General features: G+C 46.0%; 1 protein-coding gene and 1 long non-coding RNA gene across 7 annotated transcripts in view; one reads left to right on the top strand and one right to left on the bottom strand.

Moving 5' to 3' along the window:
* Positions 1-9,494, bottom strand: part of LOC309657769 — a 36,468-nt gene extending 26,974 nt beyond the window's left edge. Inside the window, exon 1 of the long non-coding RNA XR_014261886.1 lies at positions 126-9,494. This is a non-coding gene — a long non-coding RNA (uncharacterized lncRNA). The remainder of the gene's footprint in view (positions 1-125) is intronic.
* PDZD2 (PDZ domain containing 2) overlaps positions 1-9,751 on the top strand; it is a 372,225-nt gene that overhangs the window by 89,301 nt on the left and 273,173 nt on the right. The gene's annotated exons all lie outside the window — the stretch shown is intronic.

The following is a 9,751-nucleotide window of genomic DNA, read 5'->3' as shown; positions in this document are numbered from 1 at the left end:
GGATTTTTCCCCAGAATCATTTCAGACAGCTGAGAAATAATGGTCCACATCACCACAGATGGGGTCCTCAGCTTTAACCTCAACCTTTCTCATGTCTGCACAGTCTGATAACAGAAGTTCTTTACCTGCACTAAGTGGAACTCTTGACCGTCCTCAGAGGGCCAGTCCTCGGAGGGACGGTCCTCAGAGCAGCTGTGTGTCCTGTCTCCATCTGCTGTGCCTCTAATGCTCTTCGGGGTGTGTATGTGTCGGGTTTGTCAGCCCAGGGAGCACAGCTGATTCCTGGCCAGCTTTGGAAGGCTTCAGGCAGATTCCTGGGGAGACGGGGACACTATGGCCCTGGTTCTCGTCACAGTCTTGTTCTGCACTTTCTAAAAATATTCATGACAAACAGCTAATGGGCATTTTGGCCACATGGCTCTAAATCACCACTGCCATTTCAAATGGAATGCTTCTCCTTCAGACCTGTTCATCTTGATTTACGTGATTGGGATAGATTCAGTTCCGTTTCACAGAACTTCACTGCAGCCTACTCACCAGAGAAAAACAATAAAGTGCATTTTTGCCTCTTTTAGCAAGTGTTGCATGGTCATTTACTAGTCAAAAATGAAGCGAAATGAAATAAAAGCTTCATGGGGAAGAACACAGCTGCAGTTATTGCCTAAGTATTATTTAGCGATACACAAGGGGAGGGAGCCCCATCTCTTCAGAAGAGCAGTTGTTTCTGAAGTTAAGAAAGACTAAGGGGCAAAGATTTTTTTACAATTTTAAGGTAAATTGCTATAGTCTTTTCGGAAAGCATGTTGACAATGTGTATAAAGAGACTCAGGGTGCGTGCCCTGTCGCCCCGAATTCCTTTTTTATAAATACATCTTGGAGAACAAATTGGAAATAGAGACAATTTTGTATTCCTCAGAGCATCACTTAATGATGCAAAAAAAAATGGGCCATATCCTAAAGTCCCAAGGAATAGAACTAGTAAAATAAATTATGGTGATCCATTTGTTATAGTACTGCCCAGTTATTAAAACATCAGTCTTTGAAGAATTATAACGATACGGTAAAATGTTTAAGATATAACAAGTGAAAATACAAGCTTAAAAATGGAGTATAGAGTATGACCTCAACTAAGCACAAAATACTACACGTGTACACACACATGCGCGCACACACACTTTGGAAAAAGACTGAAGAAGGAATCCAAAATTGTGGTTGTCTCTGATTGGTGAGATTGTGGGTGACTTTATTTTCTTTATGTATTTCTCTATTTTCTCCATTTTTTTTTTTTTTGTTTTTTGCAATGAGAATTGATTCAGTTAAGGGTCAGAATTTATTTACTTATTTTTTTAAGAAAAGCTCTCCCCGAGAATTTACTCGGGGTCTTATTTTGATACATTGGCATCCATAGCTCTATAGTGAATTCAAACTGAGACCTGCAAAGTCAGGACAGCTCTGGGCTTAGTCTGTTGTGATAAACAAGAGGGTGGCCTCAGGAAAAATAAAAGAGAAAGCTGAACCTGCAGTCAGAATACTGGATTTCTCACCCAAATTTCCCTCTGTTACTAGTGAGAGTCTGGGGGAGACCATCAGGTACTGCAGGTTCCTCTCATTGCCAGGTCTCCCGGGGGAGGAGTAGATCCACCAGTGCCAGATCTCGGCAAGACTATGAAGCAGAGAGATGCTTGTACATCTGCTTCCGTAGTGTTCGCTCCTCCTCATGATGCCCCCACCCCATCCCTCTTCTCATGCTGTCTGCAACTCTCCCCCCAGGAAAACTGCTCTTTGGAAAGGATCTGGTTCCTTCTTTCAAATACATGTTTATTAAATGCAAGGTTCATTGCCCAGTAAATACTTCAACCCATGACCTTGCCTATGGATAGTTACATTTTCATAGGGAAAAGGGAACAACCTGTAAATCAAAGGACAGCTCTCTCCAGCAGGCTGCCAGGTGGACGCACCGTCAGTGTGGTGGAGTTCAAGGGAGCCCAGCTTCATTCGCCAAGGGCCTGGATGTTGAGCCCAGGCCCTCTGCTTGCGAACAGGTGCATTTGCAGGAAAGTCATCCACCTTCCCCGAGCCTTCAGGGATTTTCCATCAGAAATAATAATAATTCCTTCACAAGGTTACTGTGAAAAGTGAAACCACCCATGTGAGATGAGCCGTGGCAAAGTATAAAGCGGAGGTTGCCCACTGGAGGGACGTGGGCTGAAGCTCATTGCACATGGTTTTGTTGGGTTTGCTGAATGCTTCTTTTTCATTTTTTAAGGATCGGATTTGTTGTCAATATATTAAAATCAAGAGATTTCACATTTTTAAGTGTGGGTTTGTTTGTTTGTTTGTTTACTTCTCTGGGTCCTGGCATTCTGGCATGCACCCATCTGCTGGAACTCAGTAGCGGCTGTTCACTGTCACGGGGGTCCAGGCCTCAGCCCCCACCAGGCCCAGCACTTGCTGCCATGTCTCCATGGTGAGAGAGGGGAGTGATGATGGAGGCTGGGGCTCTGAAGGCAGAACTTCCTCCCCGAGTCTCTGCTGAACCATTTGCTGGTTGTGTGACTTCAGCCAAACTCGTGAACTTGCAAAGCCGTAACTTGCTGGACCCTCTGTTTCTTAATCTAAGTGGGATAATTATTTGTATCTTCCGAGAGGATTGCACCAAGGACTAAGTGAAAAAATGGGTGTAGAACACTCAGAACATAGGTGTTTGATCAGATTTATATGCTTGGCCTCTGAAGGCATTTGACTTATCAACTTCTTCTAGAAGCTGGGAATCAGACGATATTGTTTCTATTACTTTATCTATCTGTCTACCTATCTAACTATCGAGTAATTTCTCTGCTCTATGTTAATTGGTAGTTCTGGGTGAAAAAGTGGGCTTCTAAACAAATTCGAAACTCTTCCAAATATTCTTTTAGGCTAGCCAGTCTATCTTTCCTTTTGGAGGATGTTATATGAATAACATGAGAACTCTTTTCCTCTTGGTGAGTTTGCCGTGCCATCCATCCATTGTTCTTGACCTCCTGTGAGTCTATATAACATGTTTTCATACTTGATTATATTCTACTGCTAGTTGCTGCCTGTCTTTCCTCTTCAACTAGAGTGTGAACTCTGTCCTATTTTTCTACTCCTATATCTTGTACGGTACCTAGCATTTTGCAGATAATAAATCGCTCGTGGACCGAACAGCCGAAGTTATTGCTAGAAGGATGTGTAAATGGCTCTTCTGAAGGCAGGCCCAGTGGCATCCTTACAGGTTCTTACAGGGCAGGTCTTTCATAATAGCGACATTACCCGTCCCTTCATCCGTCCCCAGCAACCCCTCCTAGAGGGCCCACTCTCTGTCGGATTCTCAGCCAGGAGATTAGATACTGCCTTCGATACTGAAGCAACGGAGGAGGTGCGCCCATGGACAACGCGGAATAGCCAGGCCTACCTGATGTGTCGTTTGCTGTCCCAGGCAATGACTCTGCATTCTGAGTGGCCGGAGCGTGAGCAATGAAATCAGTATTTCCGGCGCAGGTAAATGGCTCAGGTGACATCACATGTGTAGTTTTTCTGTCCTGGTCTTTCAATTTTTCCGCTCTAACTTTGCCTATTTTATAACCCCAAGCGCATGCAACTTCTTATCAATGTGGTAACAGCGTTATACAGGGCTGGCCTCCAAAGTCCATAGAACTGGGTTTGTCTGGAACATTCTGAGGTTGTTACTTTCTAAAGAGTTCATAGGTGGAATTTCTCTTGCCACAATTGAACTGAAAAGCATGGTCCTGTTGAGGGTTATGGCTTGGTGGTTGGCTTCACCCTGCTCTAAAGTGGTTTCCTTTTCTAAATCACAGGCATATACTGAAAATTATATCAGTTCCTTGAGATTTGGGCAGAGTTGTCAGTTTGGTTTCTTTCGAAACCAGGGCAGGGCTTGTCTCACCCATGTTTACTGGCCACTGACAGAGGAGGATCAGGGGAGGGTCAGCCACTTCCTTATTAGGCAAAAAACGTTCTTTCTGTCTCAGCTGGTGTCCAAGAGAGGGTCTTCATTCCCTTTAAAAATAAAAAAGGAAAGAAAATGACTTGCTTCAAGAGTGTCTTTGATATTGATATCATTTGAATGAGTCATAAAATCTTTTTTCTCTTGACATTTATTCTCTTTGCCAGTGCTTGATATCTTGATGCTAATTCTGAAGAAAAAAGAAAAAGAAAAAAGATTTTTTTCCCTTTGTAGTTCGAACAGGAAAGAATCTTAGTGTAAAACCTGTGTTCTCTTTGTCCTTTTTTTTTTTTTCTTTGTATGTATAATTATTGAGGCTAAGGATATATTCAAATGATTTCAGGGGGCTTTAGAGAACTTTACTAAAAAGCTTAGTAGTGCTAAAAAAATTCTGATCCTGGTAAGATAAGAAGTTCTGTGTTAGTGTGTGTCATTTCTGCTCCTGGCTCTGTCTCCACCTGGGGTACCTGAAGTCTGCAGGCTGAGGCCTCAGCAGGTCCCTGGAGAGACTAGAGAGGACGGAGTGAGAATGCCAGTCACTGGGTCACCCTTGTCCTCAGCTTCATCATTCAAATGAACGGATCCTGAGTGTCCCTTAGACGCCCCTTGCCTTGCATCTTCCTGGTGCTTGTGCTCAGCGTTTTCTTGTTCATATTTAATTTTTAAATAGTATTTTTCATACTAAAAAAGAAATTCATATTTGTTGTAGAAAAATCAGAAAATACGGATGGAGCGAAAGGGTAATAAAGACAATCCCACCATCCAAATAAAAATGCTGTTAATACCTGTGGGGGGGTGTAGAAAGAGGTAGAGAGAAAGAGAGAGAGAAGGAGACTGACTTTTATCTCTGTCTGCTTTATTCATTAGTTTCTTCCCAGCATCTAGAACAGTGCCAGATACATAGTAGGTGCTCAATAAACATTTGCTGAAAAAAATAAAACAGATCTTAGAAGTGTCCCTCCTCCAGGAAATTCTCACACACCACCTAAGAGATCCTTTTCCAGGTCTCACTGAACCTGTGAACCTGTGGCCAAACCGTCTTCACTGGCCCTTCACTGTGCACACCTATTGCTCACTTCTCCATACTCCACGCTAGTTAGAGACCTGTCCATTCCTAGAGGAGTGTGCCATTAGCCTCTTAGCCTTCCTGCTTTAGTATCTTCCCCTCTTTGGAGGGAAGGAGGTCTTTGTGAGGTCAAATTTCTTTGATTTCAAGTTATACTTATGCCCCCATGTCCTGCCTTGGTGAAAATCTGCACTTTTCAGTGTAATGCTCATTGTATACTTTAGTAGTAAGGTGTTCCCTAAACCATGTAAATGAATTTTTTCTGATACCAAGAACTAAAGGGTCTGTTCTAGGAAACAGCATGTGAAATTTTAGCAGAGTTTGTCTGAAGTGTGACTCCTACCACAGCCAAACTCTGGGAGGAAAAACTAAAAAACAAAAACTAGTGAAATTTGATCCATAAAGCCACGGGAGGGCCTAGCATTAGAGCAAGCCGCTATGGAGACTGTGCCTTGGAGCAGCGTGAGCAACCACTTACAGGGCTCTCAACAGAGCTGTGGGGCTCTAGCCGGTTTGGTCTGCTTGGAAGTCGGGCAGTGTTGGTTGGATTCCTGGCGTGCTGGGCAGGAGTCACTGCCAATCCCCCCCTCCTCCCCCCAAAATAAAAGAGTAGTCTTGGCTTTGGCCAAGACAAACGCCTAGGTAGGTGTAGCCAGGGCAAGGCTTTTGTGGCTGTGTCTTCATGGCCTCAGGAAGTGGAAGCCCTCATGAGTGGCTTCCTGAACAGATGAGATATAGACCAGCCAGGGCAAATCAGTATCTACTCAGGAGTCAACTCATTTCCTTGGCCGTCAGCAGACTTGTTTTGAGAAGATTCTATGTCTAGGATCAGCAGGAAGAAGAGCTGTGATCCATTAACAATGTCTGTCACGGGGAGGGGAGTGAGGGGGCCTGGCAGGCCAGCTGTTTGTCATCCTTGGCACGGATTGAGAGATTAGGAGATTGTGCTCAAAAATGGAATTTTAAATTATCACCCTTAGAAAAGGCCCTTTGACTAGGGTGACCATAGGCTTTTTTAAAAATCAAATTAGGATACTTCTAAAAGTGAAATGAAATGCTATTATCCCAAGGCAGCAAGAGTAAACAAGAACCTGATACTTTTGTTCATTGCAAACAGTCTTCACATGAAAGGTTTTCCCTCCTGTACATTCCCCCGCCCCTGAGTTTCAGGGGCTACTTGGGCAAGATCTCCCTTCCACTGTGCTCTGCCTTATTTCCAAGGAGCCCTTTGGTTGGCGTGTGTTTGTCTCAAGACCCCAAAACTTGACAAGGAGTGACCCAAGCATCCACCTCCTTTTGTCCTCGACACACCGTGCAGAGGAGCTCCCAGTGAGAGCTCTTGTGGCTTGCTGACTTTTCTGCCAATGCTGGCAGGTTTCCAGGGCATGTTCAGTGCTGGCTTCTGCTCCTCCTCATGGCAGAGCCATCAAATCCATCTACTTGTTCTGTTTTTCCACATGCCAGGCTTGTGCCATCCCACTCCCTGTGGTGTGAATGGCCCTACAACCTGACCTCAGAGAGCTAGCTTTCCAAAAACGCAGTCCCACAAGCCTGCACCTGAGCTGGGCTGGCCGCCACGCTCTCCCACGGGGCACCTCACTCACACCGCGGCCCACGAGCCGTGCATGAATGACTGCAGGGCTCTGGGTCCTGAGCGTGAGAGAGCTGGGATTCCCTAGGTATGTTATTTTTTTTTCTTTGTTAAAACCCTGCATATACTTTTATTCTCAAGAAAGGCCCCCATTCTTTAGTTTACCATGAATAATCTCAGGCCGAGTGGGACTGAAGTCACAAATTTAAAATGATGCAATGGGCAGCTGACTTGACCGCAGAGATTCCTTCTGGAAATGTCTGGTTGGCCATTTTGCTGGTAAGCTTTGGGGCCTTGCTCAGATGAGCCACCTGGGAGTGCCAGCCCCATTTCCCAGATTGAGCATCAAGATATTTGGTTAGGCAAACAGTGTCCTTGGCCAATAGATTTTGTATGGTCGGTGGTGGTTAGTTTAGTTACCAGTATGAGATGAGAGTGGTAGAGACAGAAGACTTGGATTCTAGACCTGACTTTCTCACAGATGGTCTGTGTGACTGTGGACGTGTCCCTTCCCCTCCCCACACTCCTCTCCTCGTCTGTAAGGTAGGTGGGTGGACCAGAAAAATGACCATCACACCGCTTTAAAAATGGTCCCCCCCTTTCCAAAATGTAACACGTAATCCTAACACGCAGAACCACACCTGCTCTGATTGAAGCCAAAACGAGGCCCAGATTGATCAGGGCTCGTGGAGCTTTCCCTCGCTCCCAGCCTGAGAAGGCTGTGGGTCTTCCCGACTCCCCCCAGCAGTAGAATCTGTGATGTTTCTCTCCTGCTGCCCGCCTTCTGGCCATCTTTCCGCGTAGGCTGTTCCCTGCGTGTAGGCATTTTTGGCAGGGGGTGGGTGGGAAAATTAAAAGGAGATGAAATTTAAATCTCTCCAGTTTGCTGCTCATCAGCAGCTCCGATCACACACTTGGTTGGGGTGAAGGTTGAAACCAAAGACTCAGAGAAGGTTTTAGGTTATCTGTGCATTGGGATTCCAGCGGGCTGGGCTTGCTGCGCCTGGGAGTGTCTGGTGTGGGTTGACTGTCCTAGTCTGTATGTCTCTCTAGCACCGCCTCTAGGGCAGTGGTTCCCAGACCTGGAATGGCAGTTAGGATAACCCTGATCTGGGATGCACCAGTCCCTTGTCAGCACTTATTAAAATAGGAGCAGCTCTAAGAGAGTAAGTGGTTGGAAGTGATCTTGTTGACTCTCTATTTTATGTGGGCCCTTAATTTATATTTACTTCTTAAATCCTTGCAACAACTCTGTGAGATAGTGTTTACTGTTTTGAAGTTGTTTCCTTGCTTATCTGTCTCCTGGTGGAACTAAGTGGCAAGAATGATGCTTGATCTGTGCATATCTTGGCTTAGATCAGCCGCACATGGTAGGCCCACTGATTTTGGTTCGTTTTTTTGTTTTCCAAGATAGGTGAGTGAATGAGCAAATGAAGCTCAAAGACGTTAAGTAATTAGCTAGGCAGTAAATCTGGGGTAGACATCTGTCTCCATCAAGCCCAGCTGATTAAAGAGTGAAGAAGGTGGAAGTGCGGTTCCAGTGTTTTCATCTTCTTGGTGCTTGCCTGCATTCCCTGTGCCCTCCTCTAAGTGTCCCTGGGTTGCCCTGCTTTCCCGATGCTCAAGACTGCTTCTTTCCCCACCGTGGCTATCCCTGGCTCCCCCTTCTGGGAGAGGCTCACAAAGGGCATAAGGAGATAAGTGGTCTATAGAAAACCGGCATCCTACTCTGGTGGTGTTTACCTTTGGGATTGCAGGGTTCTCCATTCCAGGGTTCCCAAACCTGCTAGACATACAGATTCCTGGGCCATTCCCAGGCCTACTGAATCAGGATTTCTGGAGATGGACCCCTGACCAGGCAGGTGCTTTTAAAAGCAACCGATCCTGCCCTTCCTATCCAACTTCATCCTCAGCTAAGATCGCCCAGGAGCTGACCTTTATAGGGTCACGTGGGCCAGCTTGCCCTCTCCAGCCCCTGCCATGCCACATCCCACTGCCACACTTTGGGTCGTGGTTTTTCTCCCAGTTGAAAAAGTCATTGCTCCCTTTTGCCTTTATCTTCATTGAAGGTGGCCTTTGGAGTCCAGCCCATCCTCAAGCCCTGCCTTTGCCTCAGGCAGCTCACCCTTGCTTCCTTCTTTTCTGACCACTGCTGGCTCCTGTGAGGCCTAAAAATTAGCCCTTATTTCAGTCATTCAGGAAATAGTTAATGAGCAGTTGTGATGTGACAAGTATTTGTCTAGATCTGAGGGATACCACAGTGGGCAAAACAGACAAAGGCCCTGTCCTCGTGGAGCTTGCATTCTAGTAGAGGAGGCAGACGGTAAACGTGATGCACAAATGTATTTATAACATAAGGCAAGGTCTGCTAATGACAGGAGCTAGGAAGCAACCAAAGGGGGATGAGACGCTGGATAATTAGGGGTGCCATTCTGGGTAGGGTATTTGTGAAGGGCTGAGTGAGCTATGTGAGGTGGGGATCCATGTGAAACTGAAGCACAGATTGTTTCTGGCAGAGGGAACAGCAAGTGCAAAGGGCCTGAGGCAGGAGCATTTTCACTGTATTCAAGAAAGAGCGAGTGGGTCACTGTTCCTGGTGTATTCCTAGCACCTAGAGGGCTGCTGGGCACTGGGTAAGGACTCGGTAAATACCCGAATGACCATGCCTGGAGCGAAGAGGATGGGGTGGCAGATGAGGGAAAGAGGTAGTCAGGAATAAGGTGTACAGCACTGTGAAAGCCACTGTGAGGACTTGATTTTATTCCAAGCATGACGGGATGCTATTCAGTGTGTTGCGTTAGAGGAGTGACATGATCAGACTGCCTTTCCCCCAGTGCAGAGGATAGACTATGAGGGGTAGAAGAGTGACATGATCAGACTGCCTTTCCCCCAGTGCAGAGGATAGACTATGAGGGGTAGAAGAGTGACATGATCAGACTGCCTTTCCCCCAGTGCAGAGGATAGACTATGAGGGGTTAGGGGAGAAGCAGGGAGACCAGTGGGAGGTTCTCGCAGAGGACTAGGGCTAGGGGACTTGGGAGAAAGGGACATCAGTGCAGATAACGAGACGAGTTTGGACTCAGAGTGCATTTTAAGGGTAGAGACTATG

The sequence above is a fragment of the Balaenoptera physalus genome (genome assembly GCF_965194825.1).
Source record: "Balaenoptera physalus genome assembly, chromosome: 3".
Lineage (NCBI taxonomy): Eukaryota > Metazoa > Chordata > Mammalia > Artiodactyla > Balaenopteridae > Balaenoptera > Balaenoptera physalus.
This window is presented reverse-complemented; position numbering and strand designations above follow the sequence as displayed.